Here is a 17,217-nt window from a genome sequence, read left to right on the forward strand (position 1 = left end):
TGATAAATTGCCTTTCACGTTTTTAACCCATTTTTCTATTATAGTGTTTCACTTGTATCTTAACATTTTATAATAATATTTATCTAGAATGTACATTTTATAATAACTATCATATAGATTGAAAATATTTGTCCTAGTTTGTTTGTTTTGAATTTTTATTTACAAACAATAAATCTAGAAAATTAAAAAAATTTAACTTGGAAAACCTTAAACACGTACAAAAAAGGAAAATATAATAAAAGATTCTCATGGACTCATTCCCTGACTTCAATAATTATCAAAATGGTTGTCTTTACTTGAGTTTTCTCTCATATTATTGTTTTTTTAAAACTTGAATCCCTTAAAATATATCAGAGAGCATGTCATTTTACGTATAAATACTGTAGTATATGTTGGCTATAGTTGGGATTGGGAATGACCCCAAAAGTCCATGTGTCCAAAAAGGCTCGGTCCTTAGGTTGGCACTGTGAGGGGATGGAACCTTTAGCAGATGACTGTAGAGGGAGGAAGTTAGGTTACTGACGATATGACCTTGAAGGAGATATTGTGACCTTGGCCTCTTCCTGTCTGTTTTTGCTGTCCAGTTGCCATAAATTAAATAGGTTTCCTTTGTGCTGCCCCAGGCCCAGAACAACAGGGCCAAGTGATTGTGGACTGAAACCTCTGAAACCATGAAACAAAATAAACCTTTCCCTCCTTTTAAGTTGATTATCTCAGGTATTTTGTCACAATGATGGAAAACTGACTAATAGAACATCTCCAAATAGAGCATTTTTAAAACAAAAAAACTACACATCATCACATCTATTAAAATTAAACCACATATTCTTTCATAACATCAAGTCCACAGTTCATGATGAAATTCCCTGCAACACCTTTTAGAGTTGATTTGCTTCAATCAGGATCCAAACAAGGTTCACACATTGTGTTTGGGTATGTCTTAAATATCCTTTGCTTTTTGCTGCTTTATTATTATTGTTATTGTTATTGTTATTATTATTATTATTATAGTACCAGCAGCAGCAGTAATAAACACCATTGATTCACTGGAGAAACTAATTCATTGGATCTGGTGAATGTCCTGTATCCTGGATTTGGCTGATTGCTATCTGGCTTTTAAAACTTGTTCTATTCTCTGCATTTTCCTATTAACTGGTGATTGGATTTAGACATTTGATTAGGTTCAAGTTCACTTTCTGGCACAAGACCAGAACACTTGGTAGGTGATGCTGTGGTTTCCTATTTGGTTCTACCAGGGAGGCTCATCATATCTGTTAACATTTTAGTGATGATAAGATTGATCAGTAGGTTCAGATGAAGATCAACCTCCATTACAAAGTACTTCATCAAAAATTTACCTCATCTACTCTTTGTTTCCTCTGAAATGTAGTTCAGAAGCGAAAGACAGAAATAATGTTTGATTTTGTCTATTTATCAATTTTCAGAGTAATAAGTGGATGTCTTAATTCTAATGATGACCAAAGTATTAAAAATGTAATTACTAACTCATGGAGTTTTGTATAATTATTTTGTTTCATTTCATTTTGATTACTTGACTTTTTTGCATACAAATGGTCCCCTCTTAGGATAGTAGGAGTTTCTTCAACTTGATTCCTGTATTTTTTTTTTAAGATCATAACATTTTATGAAAAGACATTCAAAAGAGAAAAATGAATGGAGAGATAATCCATGCTCATGGATTGAAAACTTTATTGATTTAACATACCATTTCCTCCAAATACATGTGTAGAGTTAATGCAATCCAGTTAAAACTGCAACAGGATTCTAGGTGAAATTTGGCAAACACATTCAAAACTTTATTTAGTTATTCTTTAAAAGAACAAAGTGGGACCACTTGAGTCACCAAAGTTTAAGACTTATACTAAAGTTATAGTAATTAAGGCAGTATATTACTTATGCAAGGGCAGACTTATAGATCATCAGCTCAAAATATAGGCTTTTCAAACAGACCCATACTTTAATAGATCCTTCATTCATGACAATGTAAATTACAAACTTCTCAATAAATTGATAATTAGAAACCCATGAGAAAATAAAATGAATCAGAATCCCTACTACACACACATTCAATCTATTCTAGGTGCATTAGGGACCCAAGTAAGGAAGGTAAAACTATTAATATTTTAGAGAATAAAACAGAGCATATTCATGACCCTGTGATAGTGAAATATTTCTTAAATAAGAAAGAAAAAAATCCTACAGTGGAAAAATAAGGCAAACTGAGCTATTTTCAAAGCAATTGGTGGAAAACTTCAGACCAGTGTCATCTGCAAACTGTTTCAGTCTGTGACAAGTCAGTTGTCTTGAAAGTCAGCTTTTACAAACTTTTTAATACGTTATCAACTTGACAGTGTATTTTACATTTTTTAATCTAGTAATTAAAAAACAGGGCTTAGTTTGTGCTTAGAGTAAAATTTTAAAGACAATTTTATTTGACTTTTGAACAAATCAATTGGTCACTGATTGAAATAAAAAATTAACGCATTAACCAGAATTGGTCCATCGCCACAGATAACTTAAGAAGCACTGAAATAGACAACATGAAAAACCAAGAAATCAAGGAAACAAGAAATTCTACCAAAAAAAAAAAAAAAAAATCCAACATAAGTGGGAAAAACGTTGGCAACATATTGATTTGCAAACACCATATAAGAATCAATTCAAGTCAATCAAGAGAAATGGGTAAAGGTATGAACAAATATGAATATTTTACATGAAAATCTCCAGCACTCTGTTGATACGTGAGACCTGTTCAACCACACTATCTTCAGGAAAAGGAACATAACATCATAAGGAAGACACAGTATCAGCAGATCAACAAAGGTTAAAAAAAAAGTCTCACAGTAAAGGACTGACCAACATGAGCTCTGGGAAAGCACCGCTGTTGGAGAGTAAATATGTCAAGCCCTCTGGAAAGCTCTGCAACATCCACCAACTCTTAAACCCTTAACAAGTGCTGCTAGGTGACGGGAGCAGCACCTGAGCACCTACCTGTAAGCATCAACAAAAATGCTCACGCAGGACCCCGATGTCTACAAGGGAAAATAAGCAAACCACCAGCCCGTTGTACAGCAAATAGAAGATCTTTGTGTTGTGAAAGGGTAAGACAACCCGGCGGTGGTGACTTCGGGCACCCTCGGGCTCACCTAGCAGATCGCATCTGGTCCCCTGATCCCGGCTCTCGCGGGATCTGAAGGGCGGTTCAGGGAAGACTCCCCTCCATATTCAGAAAATGTCCTGGTGGGGCACAAAGGCAGTCCCTGTTCGGTTGCCAGGCCGGGGGGTGAGGTGGGGCGGGGTGAGATGGAGCCCGTAAGGTCACCAAATGGGGCAGCATCTGCTGAGAATCCCAGGCGGAGCAGGCAGGAGTCCAAGCCCACGCTGCAGTAGAAGGAACAACCTGCTGGCGGCGTGGTGCAGCTCCCCAACGCCCGGACCTACCGGGAGCTGGAAGCAGTGGGTTTTGCTTCTGGGGAAGATTTCCAAGGGCTAAACCGAGGGAGAGTGCAGAACTCTAACACCTCCGGGAGTACAGCCCCCTCAGAGGTAGGGACAGTGGCTGGGTGCACCGGTGGGCTCCCAATTGCAGTCTTGGCACTGGTAATCTCTGCACTTATTGTCACTGCTACTGCCGAGCACTGGCTGTGGGATTTTGAATCACACCTGCACGTGGTGCTCTTGCATTTTGAATTTGGTGACCACCCCCGCTCCTGGTGAGATGTACCTGTTCATCTCAACATATGTCACCAGCTTCAACAACTCTTACTCGTAGTGGACCAGAGTCACTTCCTTTCACCCTCTCTTGGGAGAGGTATCTGGGGGTCTAGGATGGTGGGGAACGTGAGGTACTCAGATTTTTGCATCCTTACTTGAGTTCTGTTCTCTGTGCATGAGAGGGTCCGCCACCCTGGGCTTGCCCTGTTGGTGCTGGGACTGTCCCCAGTCTCCCCTACCCCTTCCAGTGTTACAAGGCTGGGGTCTTCCAGGAGACTGCCCCTCCCACCTGCTTTAAGCCCCAATTCTTGCTGATAAAGTCAAGAAATGTTTCCGGCACGTTACTCAGAGTAACAGGAATGAATTCATTGAAGGGATAGGAAAAGGGAAAGGGACACTCTCAAGGGAGAGAGTGGGTCCTCTCAGAGAAGAACAGTGTGCCTTTCTTGCATTCCAGTTTTATTGAGGGGGGCAGTCTCTGAGAAATTTCCAGAGTGCTGTCCAGATCCACCTCTTGACTTTTGACTGACAGCAAGATGACATAAGACTTTCATGTCCACACATGACATGACAACTCTAGGTCATCTTGGCCCATGCTAACTGTTTCTGATTGGCTTCTTAACCATACATTCTTATAGATTTTATTGTTAGGAGGAATTATTCTTATCTCCCTGAGTTTCAGGATCTGGTCTATGAAAGGGGTCACAAACGTCTCCCCCCTTCAGGGTAACTTGGTTTTCTCTATGGATATTATTTTGGGCTTTCATTTCTACTACAGATAACAGGTATTTTGCTGAGGAATGTAACATATCCTGTTTACTTAAGTCAGGCAGGGTTGCAGGTAAATTTCTTCTTGGAAAAGAACTTATGTGGGAGCCAATGCAGTGGGCGCATTTTAGAGAATTATATCCTCAAACTAATGTTCCCATTACTCCCATCTGTCTGTCCAATATCACCAGCAGTCTTGGAGTTAATGATTCATCTTTTCCTCAAAAAGTACTTACTGCAGAGGTGCCTTTCCTACCCTGTATCACTTTAACATGACCTTATCCATCTTTGATCACTCCCTTACTTTCTGGTACAATAAGATGACCCAGACTGTGTATATTTTTAGACTTAACCCCCTGGGAATCATCCAATTTCCCTAGCAAACTGGCCTGGAGAATGTAATTTGGGCATGTGTAGTTATTGTTACTGAGTTGTCATTGCTTCTAGGCTTTTCAGTTGACAGAGCTAGGGAACAGGTTTATTTGTATGGGGGTGCTGGGGATTAAGCCCAGAACTTTGTGCATGCTAGGCAAGAACTCTACCACTAAGCTGTATTCCCCAGCCCAACAGGTATTTTCCAAAGAGAAATGTACAATATGAGTTCGCAATGCTATTTCCAATTAACTTTTAAGATTATAGGATTTTTTTCTTAAACTTCTTTATTTTATTTTGTAAAGTGAACTTTATGTCACTTTTATGCTGAAAATTATGGTTCCTAATGAGGGAAACATAATGACTTAATAAAAATATCAATACTAATAATATGACTACTGCATGCAGTTTATGATTTCCTTCCTTTTTTTTTATTATCCATAGAATATCTCCCATTTGGGATGCATAGTCAAATGCTGTGTTTTAAAGCCACTTCAAGTAATTGTTTTCTTTATGTGGTTACGCTGCATACTTTATGTGCAGTTAGGCTCATTCATTTTGGTTTACTTTCAAATTTTAAGAGATTTTTTCCTATGACTTAAAAAATATTTTAAATTACATAAAACATTCAACCTCCCTCCCCCTCAAATCCTACTTAAGTTATATCCACAGAAGTTATGCTTCCATGGAATCCCCTTCACCCTGTATCTTTTTTCTTCCAATGAATAACCATTAAAAAACATTGGATTTGGGTTTATCTTTCCATTGTTCCTTTTGATAATATAAATAAGTATCTATCTATCTGCCATGAATTAAATTGTTTTTCCCCTCCCAAATTCATATTTTGAAGCTCTGATCCCCATGTGATGGTAGTTGGAAATGGGGCCTTAGGGAGGTGACTAGGTTTAGGTGAGGTCATGAGAGTGGAGCCCTCATGATGGGATCAGTGCCCTTATAGGAAGAGACTCCAAAGAGCTTGCTCTTTCTCTCTACCATGTGAGGAAACAGTGAGAAGACAGCTGTCTGCAAGTCAGGTAGAGAGTCCTCACCTGGGGACTGCATTGATCAGCACCTTGATCTTGAACTTCCATCCAGAACTGTGAGAAATACATTCCTGTTGCTGAAGACACTCGGTTTACGGTATTTTGTTATGGTAGTCTTAACTGATTAATTCTCTATAATCTATCTATTATCTCTCCATCTACCAATCATTTATTACCTTTTTACATAAAAGGTATCATGTTACAAATAATATTCTGATTGCTTCTTTCATTTATTTATTTATTCTCCATATCAGTGTATAGAAATTCTTCTCATTTCTAATTAAGTTGCTTAGTATTCCATTGTGTGACTGAAACACAGTTAATTTAATCTGTCTCCCACACTGATTTGACCCTTTATCATGAATTTTTGATGGAATTCTCTCTCTCTCTTTTTCTCTCTCTCTCTTTGGTCTTTTTTGGAACTGGAAGTCGAACTCAGGACTTTGTGAATGTTAGGCTGATGCTTTGCCACTGAGCTTCAACTAAGCTCAATCACAACATTTTTTTTCTTATAATTTCTACCACTGAGTCATTTTAATAATTTTTTAAAGTGAAAAATTCAAATAAATGATTTAAAAGTTCTGTGGTTAATTTTTTAAGTTGATTTTTGTTTATCAGAGTTTTCTAAATGAGATATTTTAAACAATCAGTTGCCATGAGATAAGCGTGCTCAATACTATCGCCCTGTGTGATTCTAGCCCCTCTCAGGCATCTTGCTGCTATAGGGACTGTTTTCTAGTGGTCAGATCTCTTACTGTCCAGCCTTGCACTGATGGTCAGATGTAGGGCAACTATTCTGCTGAAACAAATTAGGGCTTGTTGAAGATGCAGAATTTTATGAAGCAGTTTGGTGTTGATTTGATAAAATCCTATGTGAATAGGCACATAAGAGTAGTACAATTTGAATATCAAAACCACTAGGCCAGGGGCAAGGTATGATTGTACTGGTCAGGTTCATTGTGAAGCCAAGAGCACTTGGTCATACCTAATACTGCATGCACACACTCTGTGGGAAAAACAAACAAACAAACAAACAAACAAACAAACATATCCTCCTCTAGCCAATCAGCACTTGATTCTTTCCCTGCTCATTCTAAGAGTGGAAAACACCAAGGCTCGAGCTTTAACTTGAAGTTCATAGGAAATAAAGAGGTAGAGAAGAAATTAAAGGACCATCATGAAGAAAGAATCGGACCCACCATCCAGAAGGTAGGGATATTCTACTATAACAATTAGCCTGATCTCTTCAAGAGGCTGATGTCCTATGTAGAAAGAAGCCAGACCGAGGGTACCTACATCAAGAGGAATGTTCTAGATCAGCAATGTCCAGCAGAATTTTCTGGGGTGATGGAAATGTTCTAGCCTATCAGTGCACGTATTAAGCACTGGAAGTGTGGTTAGTCAAACTGAAGAGCTGCATTTTCAATATTATTTACTTATTTTCAATTAATTTAGGTAGCCACATGTGGTCAATGTCTACCATATTGGGAAGTGCGATATTTAGATGGAAAGAGAACTTGAAGTCATAGCCATCACATGCACTGAGTGCTTCTTCGTTGGATTTTTGTTTGAACAAGTGAGCTATAAGGCATTTTTGGGAATACTTGGAAGAAATTTAAATTTTTTCCTGGATATTAGATGGCATTAGGGGCTTCTGTTGATTTTCTCAGGACTTATAATGACATTATGTTATTATATAAGTAAATGTCATTTAAAAAATTCACAGTATAAAGTCAAAAAGTAATGTGCAGAAAATTAACAGGTATGAAACCTAGATAATCTAGATAATCAATATATGGAAGTTCATTGTATAACTCTTTGTGGTTCTGCTTGAAGTTTTTTGCATAATACAAAGTAAAACTGACAATAAAAACAGAAGTAAAGGATTATGATAATAAACTCAGTTTTATTTAACACGGAATACCATAACATTATATTTAAATTTTTACTTACATTTTTCAAGTCTAAATATAAGTCTAAATATAAGCCTTTGTCCTTTTCCTGTGAATTTTAGTTCCTGCTTTAAGCAGATTCACTTTTAGTGAAATTTATTTATTTATTGTTTATTGTTTGTTTGTTTGTTTATTTATTTGTCAGTGTCTTTGGGTAACAAGGACCTTAGTGTACCTGGGTGAAGTGTTCACAACATTACAAGTAAGAATTCTGAGGCCAGGTATAATGATGCACTGTAATTCCAGTGACTGGGATGAAGCTGAGACAGACAGGAGGATCACAAGTTTTAAGCCAGCCTGGACAACTTATTTTGAGACTCGGTTTCAAAATAAAAATAAAGAGCTGGGGATGTGGTCCCTCTGGGTTTAATCCCTAGTACCAAAAAAAAAAAAAAAAAAAAAAAAAAAAAATTCCTTTTGAAAGCCAAGGGTAAAGCCCCAATCAATTATGCATATTTCAAACTTCACTGTGGAATTGTGGAATTGTGGACTGGAAGCACTGGTCATTTCCCTTGAATTACAGGGGCATCATCTCCTGTCACTGCGCAGGGTTGCTTCCCTTACTATTTGTCAAATGGGGATATCCCTGATCTCCTAAGAGGTCGGAGGGGATTAAATGAGCTAATGGTGCCAACCACAGAGCAGCTGTTGTCTGGTCCTGAGAGATCCTTGAAGGAGGTATCCCTGTCCCACAGAGGTGCTAGGTGCTGTGCCTTCAAAACTTCCTCTGCCCCCTGGTTTACTGGGGTGCTTTGGAAATGTAAGTCCACTGGATGAATTTCTAAGAAGAGATTGGAGTGGTCTGGATAGTCAGGGAGGGTGCAAGATGGTGGGCAAGTGAATCTAGACAGTAAGTGAGTGGTCAGAGCACAAAGAATGGAATAGAGTATTTGATGAAATTATTTTGGTTGGTAAATACTTCTTGAACTACATAGCAGTTCTGCAGTTCCATGGACTGAATGTTTTTTGGACAAAAGAATGAGCATGCTAGTCCCACTCCAAGCTCTGCTGGCTATCATAACCTCCAGCAAACTTCTGCCTGAGAGCTCTTACAAAATGAGATGACATGTGCAGATGGTCCTGATTTATGATAGTTTAATTTAGGAAATTTGAATATCATAATGGTGCAGTAGAAGCTGTACTTTGACTTTTGATCTTTTCCTGGGCTGGCGATATATGGTATAATCTTCTCTTGAGATGCTGGGCAGCCCTAGCAGCTAGTCACAGTTCCCTATCAGTCACGCAATGTGAGGGAACGACCCATACTCTAAGCTATGAAGTTTGATAGGTTAGGTGTATTCTGTACAACTTAGTCTTTCAGCTTAAGATGGGTTTCTCAAGATGTAACACTATCATAAGTTGAGGAGCACCCAGAAACTTGGATCTTTTTATATTGCCTATCTGTATGTAGCTGCCCTTTACTGTTGGGAACAAAATCACATTACTTAACAGGACCCAGGCTTTAGATGGTCAAAGCCTCACCTGCTTCTCTTGCCTTACCTTATTCCATTCTCTGCTCTGGCCAGGAAGAGGGTGATTTAGCACGGGCTTATGGAATACTCACCTCAGTGGAAGAGAGGGCTTTTCCATTGATTACTACAAATGGACCACTTAGAAAACAGGTGGCACCACTATAAATGGGAACATTGGATTTTGAAAAACTAAAATGGCTCATTAGCTTCTGTTTGCCTCCTTTTCCTGGTTTGTAAAGCCTGGTATACACCACTGGTACCTTTGGGTGGATTTATGGGTTAATATGGGGAACAGTATAACTTGGTTTTGAAGTCTTTTGGCTTTAAATTGTTCATGGAACCTGGGCAGCAGTTGCATGGCATGGGAGATCAATCTTCAAATCGTGTCTCCTCCATGTAGTAATTTTACAACCTTGGGTAGGATCATAATTTCTCTGACCTTCAGTTCCTTCATCTATAAAATAGAGATAATCTTACCTGTTCTGCCTGCCACAGGGGGTTTACCTTAACGTGCTGGGCTTTGCTCTCACAGGTAATCACATAGGTGAAGGTGAGCAGGGCCATCATGCAATTCAAAGAGGGCACGAAATGCATTTACAAATGGATATGTGCTTTCAGTCTATGGAGATTATCTCAACTCCTTGGACACACTTTGGTCCTGCTACTGTGTCTGGTAGATTATAAATATCAGTGGTTGGAAGAAAAGCTCCCAGATCAGGGACAAAGGTTGTGTCAGAGGGTGGGGAGACATTGTGAACTCCCACAATCACTGTCTTGCACCAGTTCCTTTTGGTGTCTTTAATCTTTGTCTTCTGCATTTCTCTCTTTCTGCTTTTGTCCCTATGTTTTGTTGGTCTTTTTTCTGACTTGATTTCTCTCCTTACTTTTCTGTGGTCTTGTCTTCTGTCCCACTGTTACTGGCATTCAAGCCAGGAAATCTGCCTGGATCCTGGGTGGCTATTTTCAGCAGTCTCCCACCTGCATAAGAACTAGGAACTAGGCAAATGATGACGAAAAAAAAAAAAGGAAGAATTTTTTCTTCAATTGATTAGATTTGAATGTAAGTTTCACATTTATACATTTAAAATTGTTTTTTCCTTATTTGCTTTTTATGTTTGATTTATTTTCTTAATTGGTACATTATAGTTATTCATAAAAGTGGAATTCATTGTAATATGTTCATATATGCACATGACATAGTTCAGTTAATTTCATTCTGCTGTTCCTCTCCTTTCTCATCCCTTCTTCCTTCCCCTTCCTCTACTCCATTGTTCTCCCCTCTATTTTCATGAGATCCACCCCATCTTTAAAAAAAAAAAAGCTTCCTTATTTCTCTTTAGCTTCTACATAAAAGACAAAACACTCAACCCTTGACTTTCTGCATCTGGCTTATTTCACTCAGCATGATGTTCTACAGTTTTGTTCATTTACCAGTCAATGACATTCTTTATGGCTGAGTTAAACACCATTATGTATATATACCACATTTTCTTTATTCAGTTGTTCATTGAGGGAGACCCAGACTGGTTCCATAACTTGGCTATTGTGAATTGTGCTGCTATAAACATTGAAATGGCTGCATCACTATAATATGCTGATTTTAGGTTTTTTGGATAAAGACCAAGGAGTGGGATAGCTGGGTCATATGATGGTTTCATTCCTAGTCTTTTGAGGAATCTCCACACTGTTTTCCAGAGTGGTTGTACTCAACAATATATGAGTATACTTTTCTCCCACATCCTTGCCCACATTATTGTTATCTGTGTTCTTGATGATTGACATTCTCACTGGATGAGATAAATCTCAGTGTAATTTTAATTTGCATTTTCCTGATTGCTAAGAATGTTGAACTTTTTTTTTCATGTATTTGTTGACCATTTGCATTTCTTCTTTTGAGAAGTGTTGGTTTAGTTCTTTTACCCATTTATTGACTGAGTTTTTTGTTGTTATTAAGTTTTTTGAGTTCTGTACTTATTCTGGTTATTAATCTCTGGTTGAAAGAGTAAATGGCAAAGACTTTTTCCCATTCTATAGGCTCTGTCTTCCTTTGTTAGACATAAACTTTTAATTTAAAGCCATTCCACTTATTGATTCTTGGTTTTTATTTCTTAAGCTTTAGGAGTTTATTAAGAAAGTTGGTGCCAGTATGTTTGGTAGTATTGACCCTATATTTTGTTCTAGCAGAATATCTTGCCTAATTCTTAGATCTTTGGATCCCCTTTGAGTTGATTTTCATATAAGGTGGGAGGATAGTTTCATTTTCCTGCATATGGATATCCAGTTTTTCCATCATCATTTGTTAAAAATGCTATCTTTTCTTCAATGTATGTTTTTGGCACCTGTGTCAAGTATTAGATGAGTATAGATGTGTGGGTTTGTCTCTGTGTCTTCTGTTCTCTACCATTGGTCTTCATGTCTGTTTTCATGCTAATACTTTGCTGGTTTTGTACAGTTCTTCACTATAATTTGAGGTCAGGTATTGTGATGCCACCAACATTACCTAGCATTGCTTTGACTCTTCTGGGTCTTTTATTCTTCAACATGAATTTTATGATTTCTTTTCCTGTTTCTGTGAAGAATGTGATTGCTATTTTGATAGGGATTGCATTGAATCTGTATGTTGCTTTTGGTAAGATGGTCATTTTGACAATATTACAATATTAATTCTGCTTATCCAAGAACATGACAGGTCTTTCCATCTTCTGAGGTCTTCTTCAGTTTCTTTCTTCAGTGATCTAAAATTTTTCTTTAGAGGTCTTTCATCTCCTTGGTTAGGTTTATTCCCTAGTATTTAATTTTTTGAGACTATCATGAATGGAATTGTTTTCCTGATTTCTTTCTCAGCAGATTAATTATTGGAATATGGGAAAGTTATTGTTTTTGTATGTTGATCTTCTTTTCTGCTACTTTGCTGAATTTGCTTATCAACTGTAAAGGGTTTCTGGTGGAATATTTTGGGTCTTCTGTAAGTGCAAAAGGATGGGAAACCAGACCTCAATGGATTCTGAGAAGCCTTTGTTCCTTCGTGAACTCAGGCTCCATTGGGGCCCATTTTCTGAATGGAAAAATGGCGGTCAGTTACAGAGGGGATTTTGGTTTTTAGGGTAACTGATGTAATCATTGGAAGCTGCGTAAATGCAGTTTTGACCATGCAGTTTTGATCGTCAGGGACTAGTTGTACAGGTTAAAATCAGACCCCAAGGGATGAGTACTCAAATCTTGCTCATTGTCATTTAGGACTAATTTGCCATGCGGGAACGTTAAGGTTTAGGGCCTGGCATTCCATATTCACCCCTTTCCTCTATATTAGAAGATGAAGGTTTATGGAAAATAATATTCCTATAAGACAGCTCCCCAAGAAAAATGGAGAGATGAGTGGCTTGGAAAGAGGGAGGAGAAAATTGGTCAAACCTTAAGCCTCTCCCTATTAACAATGGGTCCTGGGGGAAAGGGGTGGATACAGAATGCGGGGGCCCTAAACCTTGATCTTCCCCCATGGCAAATTAGTCCTAAATGACAATGGGCAGGGTTTGAGTACTCATTCCTCGGAGTCTGGTTTTAACCTGTACAACTAACCCCTGATGGGCAAAACTGCACCTGCATGGTTTCCAATGATTACATCATCCTCATTGTACCCTATAAAACCAAAATCCCGTCTGTAACTGATGGCCATTTTCCCATTTGGAAAATAGGCTCCAATGGCGCCTGAGTCTGGGAAGGAATAAGGCTTCTCTGAATCTGTTGAGTTCTGCTTCCCATCCTTTTTGCGATTACAAATATGATGTTGGCTTTGATTTGTCATCTACCAGCCTTTGTGATTTAGAGATATGTTCCTTCTATCCCTAGGGTTTTTTGTTTGTTTGTTTGTTTTTACATAACTTGGGTGCTAGATTTTGTCAAGGCTAGTAAAATAAATTTTTAGTAATAGGTTTGATCAAATTGGAGAGAAGCATCTAATCTGTCTCCACTGGTCCTAGAGAAACTTTTACAATTTATAGAAATGAAAGACAAGAGATAAACATATGGAGATTTAGCGAGGCTGTGCTGGTCAGAGAAGTGCCACAATTCCTGTTTTTCAACACTTGCTGGGGCCACCTGAGCTTTGGGGGCAGTTTCTTCTCAGCATCCATTGAGATGCAGAAAAACATTTTAGGGCTTTGAATTTTAAAGGGGCTCTATTATCCATGGCTATCTTAGCCACTTGGTGTTCAGAGTGATATGCCATCCTCCGTAAATAAATTTACTTTTTTGCTGCTGCTTCTATGTTTCTCGAATGTATAATCTTCCATACTGGGGGAACAAGGACCAGATCCTGATTTTCAAAACCGGTATTAAGGGGAATGAGGCACCCACCTAGGGGACAAGACTTTAAACATCAAAAAACTAAGCAATTGAATATATATGTCTGAAGTAAACTCTTTCACCACAGCATACTTCTGTGACCCAACAATTAAGAAATCAATTCTACATTCTTCAGCAAAGGTGAGCTGAGTGTCCTGTGATTCAATTCTAACACTATCTACCTGGAGATAACATCAGATCCCACAAGTTGAGGGCTCAGTCCCACAAGACTGTCCTCCCCTCAGATACCATTTACAAGCTCCAGATTGTTTCATCTGTGCTAATGTTAGAGAGCTGAGACCTTCTGGGAAACTGAGGCGAACTGAAGATGCCCCCTTAAAACCCTCATTCTTGTGATCAAGTCAGAAAGATTCCAAACATGTCACTCAAAGTAACAAGCATGAGTTTATTGAAGGGATAGGAAAAGGGAAAGGGACCTCTCAAGGGAGAGAGTGGGTCCTCTTAGAGGAGAGAGGAACAGTGTACCTCATCTGCACTCCGGTTTTGTTGGGAATCCCAGGAAAGTTTCCGGAGAGTCCGACCCAGGTCCACCTCTTGACTTTTGAAGGACAGCAAGACGACATCAGACTTACAAGTCCCCACAGTCACAGCAACTTTAGTTCATCTTGACCCATGCTGACCTGTTCTAACTGGATTCTTAAACATACATTCTTACAGTTTTTTATGTTAGGAGGAATTATCCTTATCTCTCAGAGTTTCAGGATCTGGTTACCCAGTCTCCTGGGTTCCTCCCATAGACATTATCTTGGGCCTGCATTTCTACTGTAGATAACAGGTAGTTTGCTGAGGAATGTGACATATCCTGTTCACTTAAGCCAGGCAGGGCTGTAGGTAAATTTCTTTTTGGAAAAGAAAGCATGTGGGGGTAAGCACAGTGGGCCCATTTTATAGACTCATTCTCTTAACCTTGTGTTCCCACCATCTTCACCTGTCTGTCCCCTAACACTATAATTCAGGGCTCCCATGACCCCTTCTCGGACTCAGTATGTTTGCTAGAGTTGCTCACCAAGCTCAGGGTGTTATGGTTTGAATATGAAGTATCCCCGAAAAGCTCACATGTGAGAAAATGTAAGAAGGTTCAGAGAAGAATGATTGGGTTGTAAGAGTCTTAACTCAATCAGTGAATTAGTCCTCTGATAGGGATTAACTGAGTGGTAACTGAAGTGGTAACTGAGGTGGTAACTGAAGTGGCTGGAGGAGGGAATTGGGGGGAGTGACTATGGGGTATATATTTTGTATTTGGAAAGTAGAGCTCTCTCTACTTTCTGATCATGATGTAAGCTTCTTTTTTCTGCCACACTCTTCCGCCATGATGTTCTGCCTCACTTTGAGCCCTGAGGAACGGAGCTGGCCTTCTATGGACTAAGACCTCTGAAACTGTGAGCCTTCAAATGAATTTTTTCCTCCTCTACAATTGTTCTGTTCAGATCTGTAGTCACGGTAGCAAAAAAAGCTAACTAAAACATAGGGAAGCACTTTACTTAACCTTCACCTACTTATCATAGAGGATTGTTACATAGGAAACAGAGAGATGCATAGGACAAACTACGGAGGGAGGAACGTAAAGCATCGATGCTCTCCCCAAGTACACCACCCTCCAGGAACTTCCTTGTCTTATCTGGAAGCTTATACTAACTTTGTCTTTGGGGTTTTTATGAAGGTATCACTACATGGGCATGATTGAATAAATCATTGGCCATTGGTGATCAAATTAACCTTCAGCCCTTCTCTCCTTGGAGGTTGGTGATGTGGTGGCTGAAAGCCCCAATCTAATCATACCTTGGGCTTTTCTATGATCAGCCTTCATCTTGAAGCTACCTACAGGCTCCGACCTCCAGTCAGCTCATTAGCATATGAAAGATACTCATCACTCCTGTGATTCCCAGGACTTTAGGAACTGCTGCTGGGAAACTTGGGAGGAAGGCCAAATATATATATTTCACAATAATACAATAATAATTTTAATGCAATATTTAAAAAAACAAAAATGCAAAATTTCCACGAGAAACAAAATATTAAAATTTAAAATCAAGGCAGGATCAGTGCCTAGTAATATTGGAGCCTGAGGCAAAAAGAAAGAAAAATCAGTAATATTGATTCTGTCTTTAATTAAAATTTGACGTTTTGCTTATCATAGATTTTTTTTTTTTTTTTTTTTTGCCTTAGACCTGCCACAAGGGGGAACTAGATCCTGAAATTCCATGGAAACTGCCATCTCGTACCTTCTATAGAAAGTTGGGCCCATCCCCTTCATGCTTCAAGTGCAGAAGTGTCACTGGTGAAGTCTGAGGAGGTCCCCAGAAGGGAGAGGAGACTTTAACTCATCCCTCGTAAGTTCTTGACTTGTCACTGAAAGGAATTTCAGGATGTCAAAAAAGGTGCAAGTAGAGAGATCTTTCCAGAAAAGTTAGCAATAGAGCAAGGTACTCACTTGAAGGGATAGGTAGTGTGGGTGCTTTGGGGGTCTCAGCCTTCTTCTTTTAAGGGAAACTTTGTAAATGGTGAACTTGAGAAGCATATGGGAGTGGCGTCAGGCCTGATGATCTCCATTCCTTTGATCAAGGAGCATGGAGCAGCCACGGTGGTCTGGTTCTCAGATCTTCAGATTGACATTATCTAGTTAATAGATCGCTCTTGGGCTGTACCCATATATGGGTCTTTAATAATCTCTTCTCTAGGCTTCATTTAATCAGTCTAAAAATACATTCTGCAAGCTAACAAAGTATACAATTAGCTGGGATTACAGTACAGATTTATTGGACCTTTAAATAATGCAGGCAGCTCTCTCTCCTCCTCACTCTTACTCGCTCTTTCTCTCTCACTCACTCTACTCTCACTCTCTCTCTCTCTCACATATACCCTGTGGGCAGACACTCTGCCTATCTGCTTACTAAAATCTCTTGGTGAGTTCTGGAGTCTGGAGTGGCTTCTGGGTGCTTTCCTTGTGCCGTGACCCAGATGGGCTCTTTTACTACCAACTTATGTGATGGAATTCCAACTGTCTCCCCAGACCCTGAGACGCAGATCTCACCTCCCATTTTCCTCTCCTCCACATCCAGACACCGGCCTCAGTTCAGGTGCTTCTGCCTCTTGTCATTGCTGAACTCCTCACCCACCACAGAATTCGACTCTGGACAGCCTTCCCTCTACTGATGGAAAGAGACTCTTTGCTCCTAACCAGGAGGAAGAAGATATAGAAGAAGACCATCATCCCATTCCGGTATCTATAAAAACAAAAAGGGAGGAATAGTGGCATCAGATCTGCTATTCTCCGCTGCCAGTATTCTGCGCCCCTCCACACCATTTTATAACCCAGATCATCAGTCTGTGAACATCCCAGCCAGCCACTGATCTGTTCAGCAGACATTGGTCCAGACTGTTAGCCTGTGAACCTCCTTGCCAGCCAGTGGTCCATTGTTATTAGCCTGGGAAATTTCACTACTTAAGAATAGCTCCCCTGCCATTCTCATATTCTCTCTCTCTCTCTCCCCTGCTCACTCTCACTCACTTTCT

Source organism: Sciurus vulgaris, assembly GCF_902686455.1.
Source record: "Sciurus vulgaris genome assembly, chromosome: 3".
NCBI lineage: Eukaryota > Metazoa > Chordata > Mammalia > Rodentia > Sciuridae > Sciurus > Sciurus vulgaris.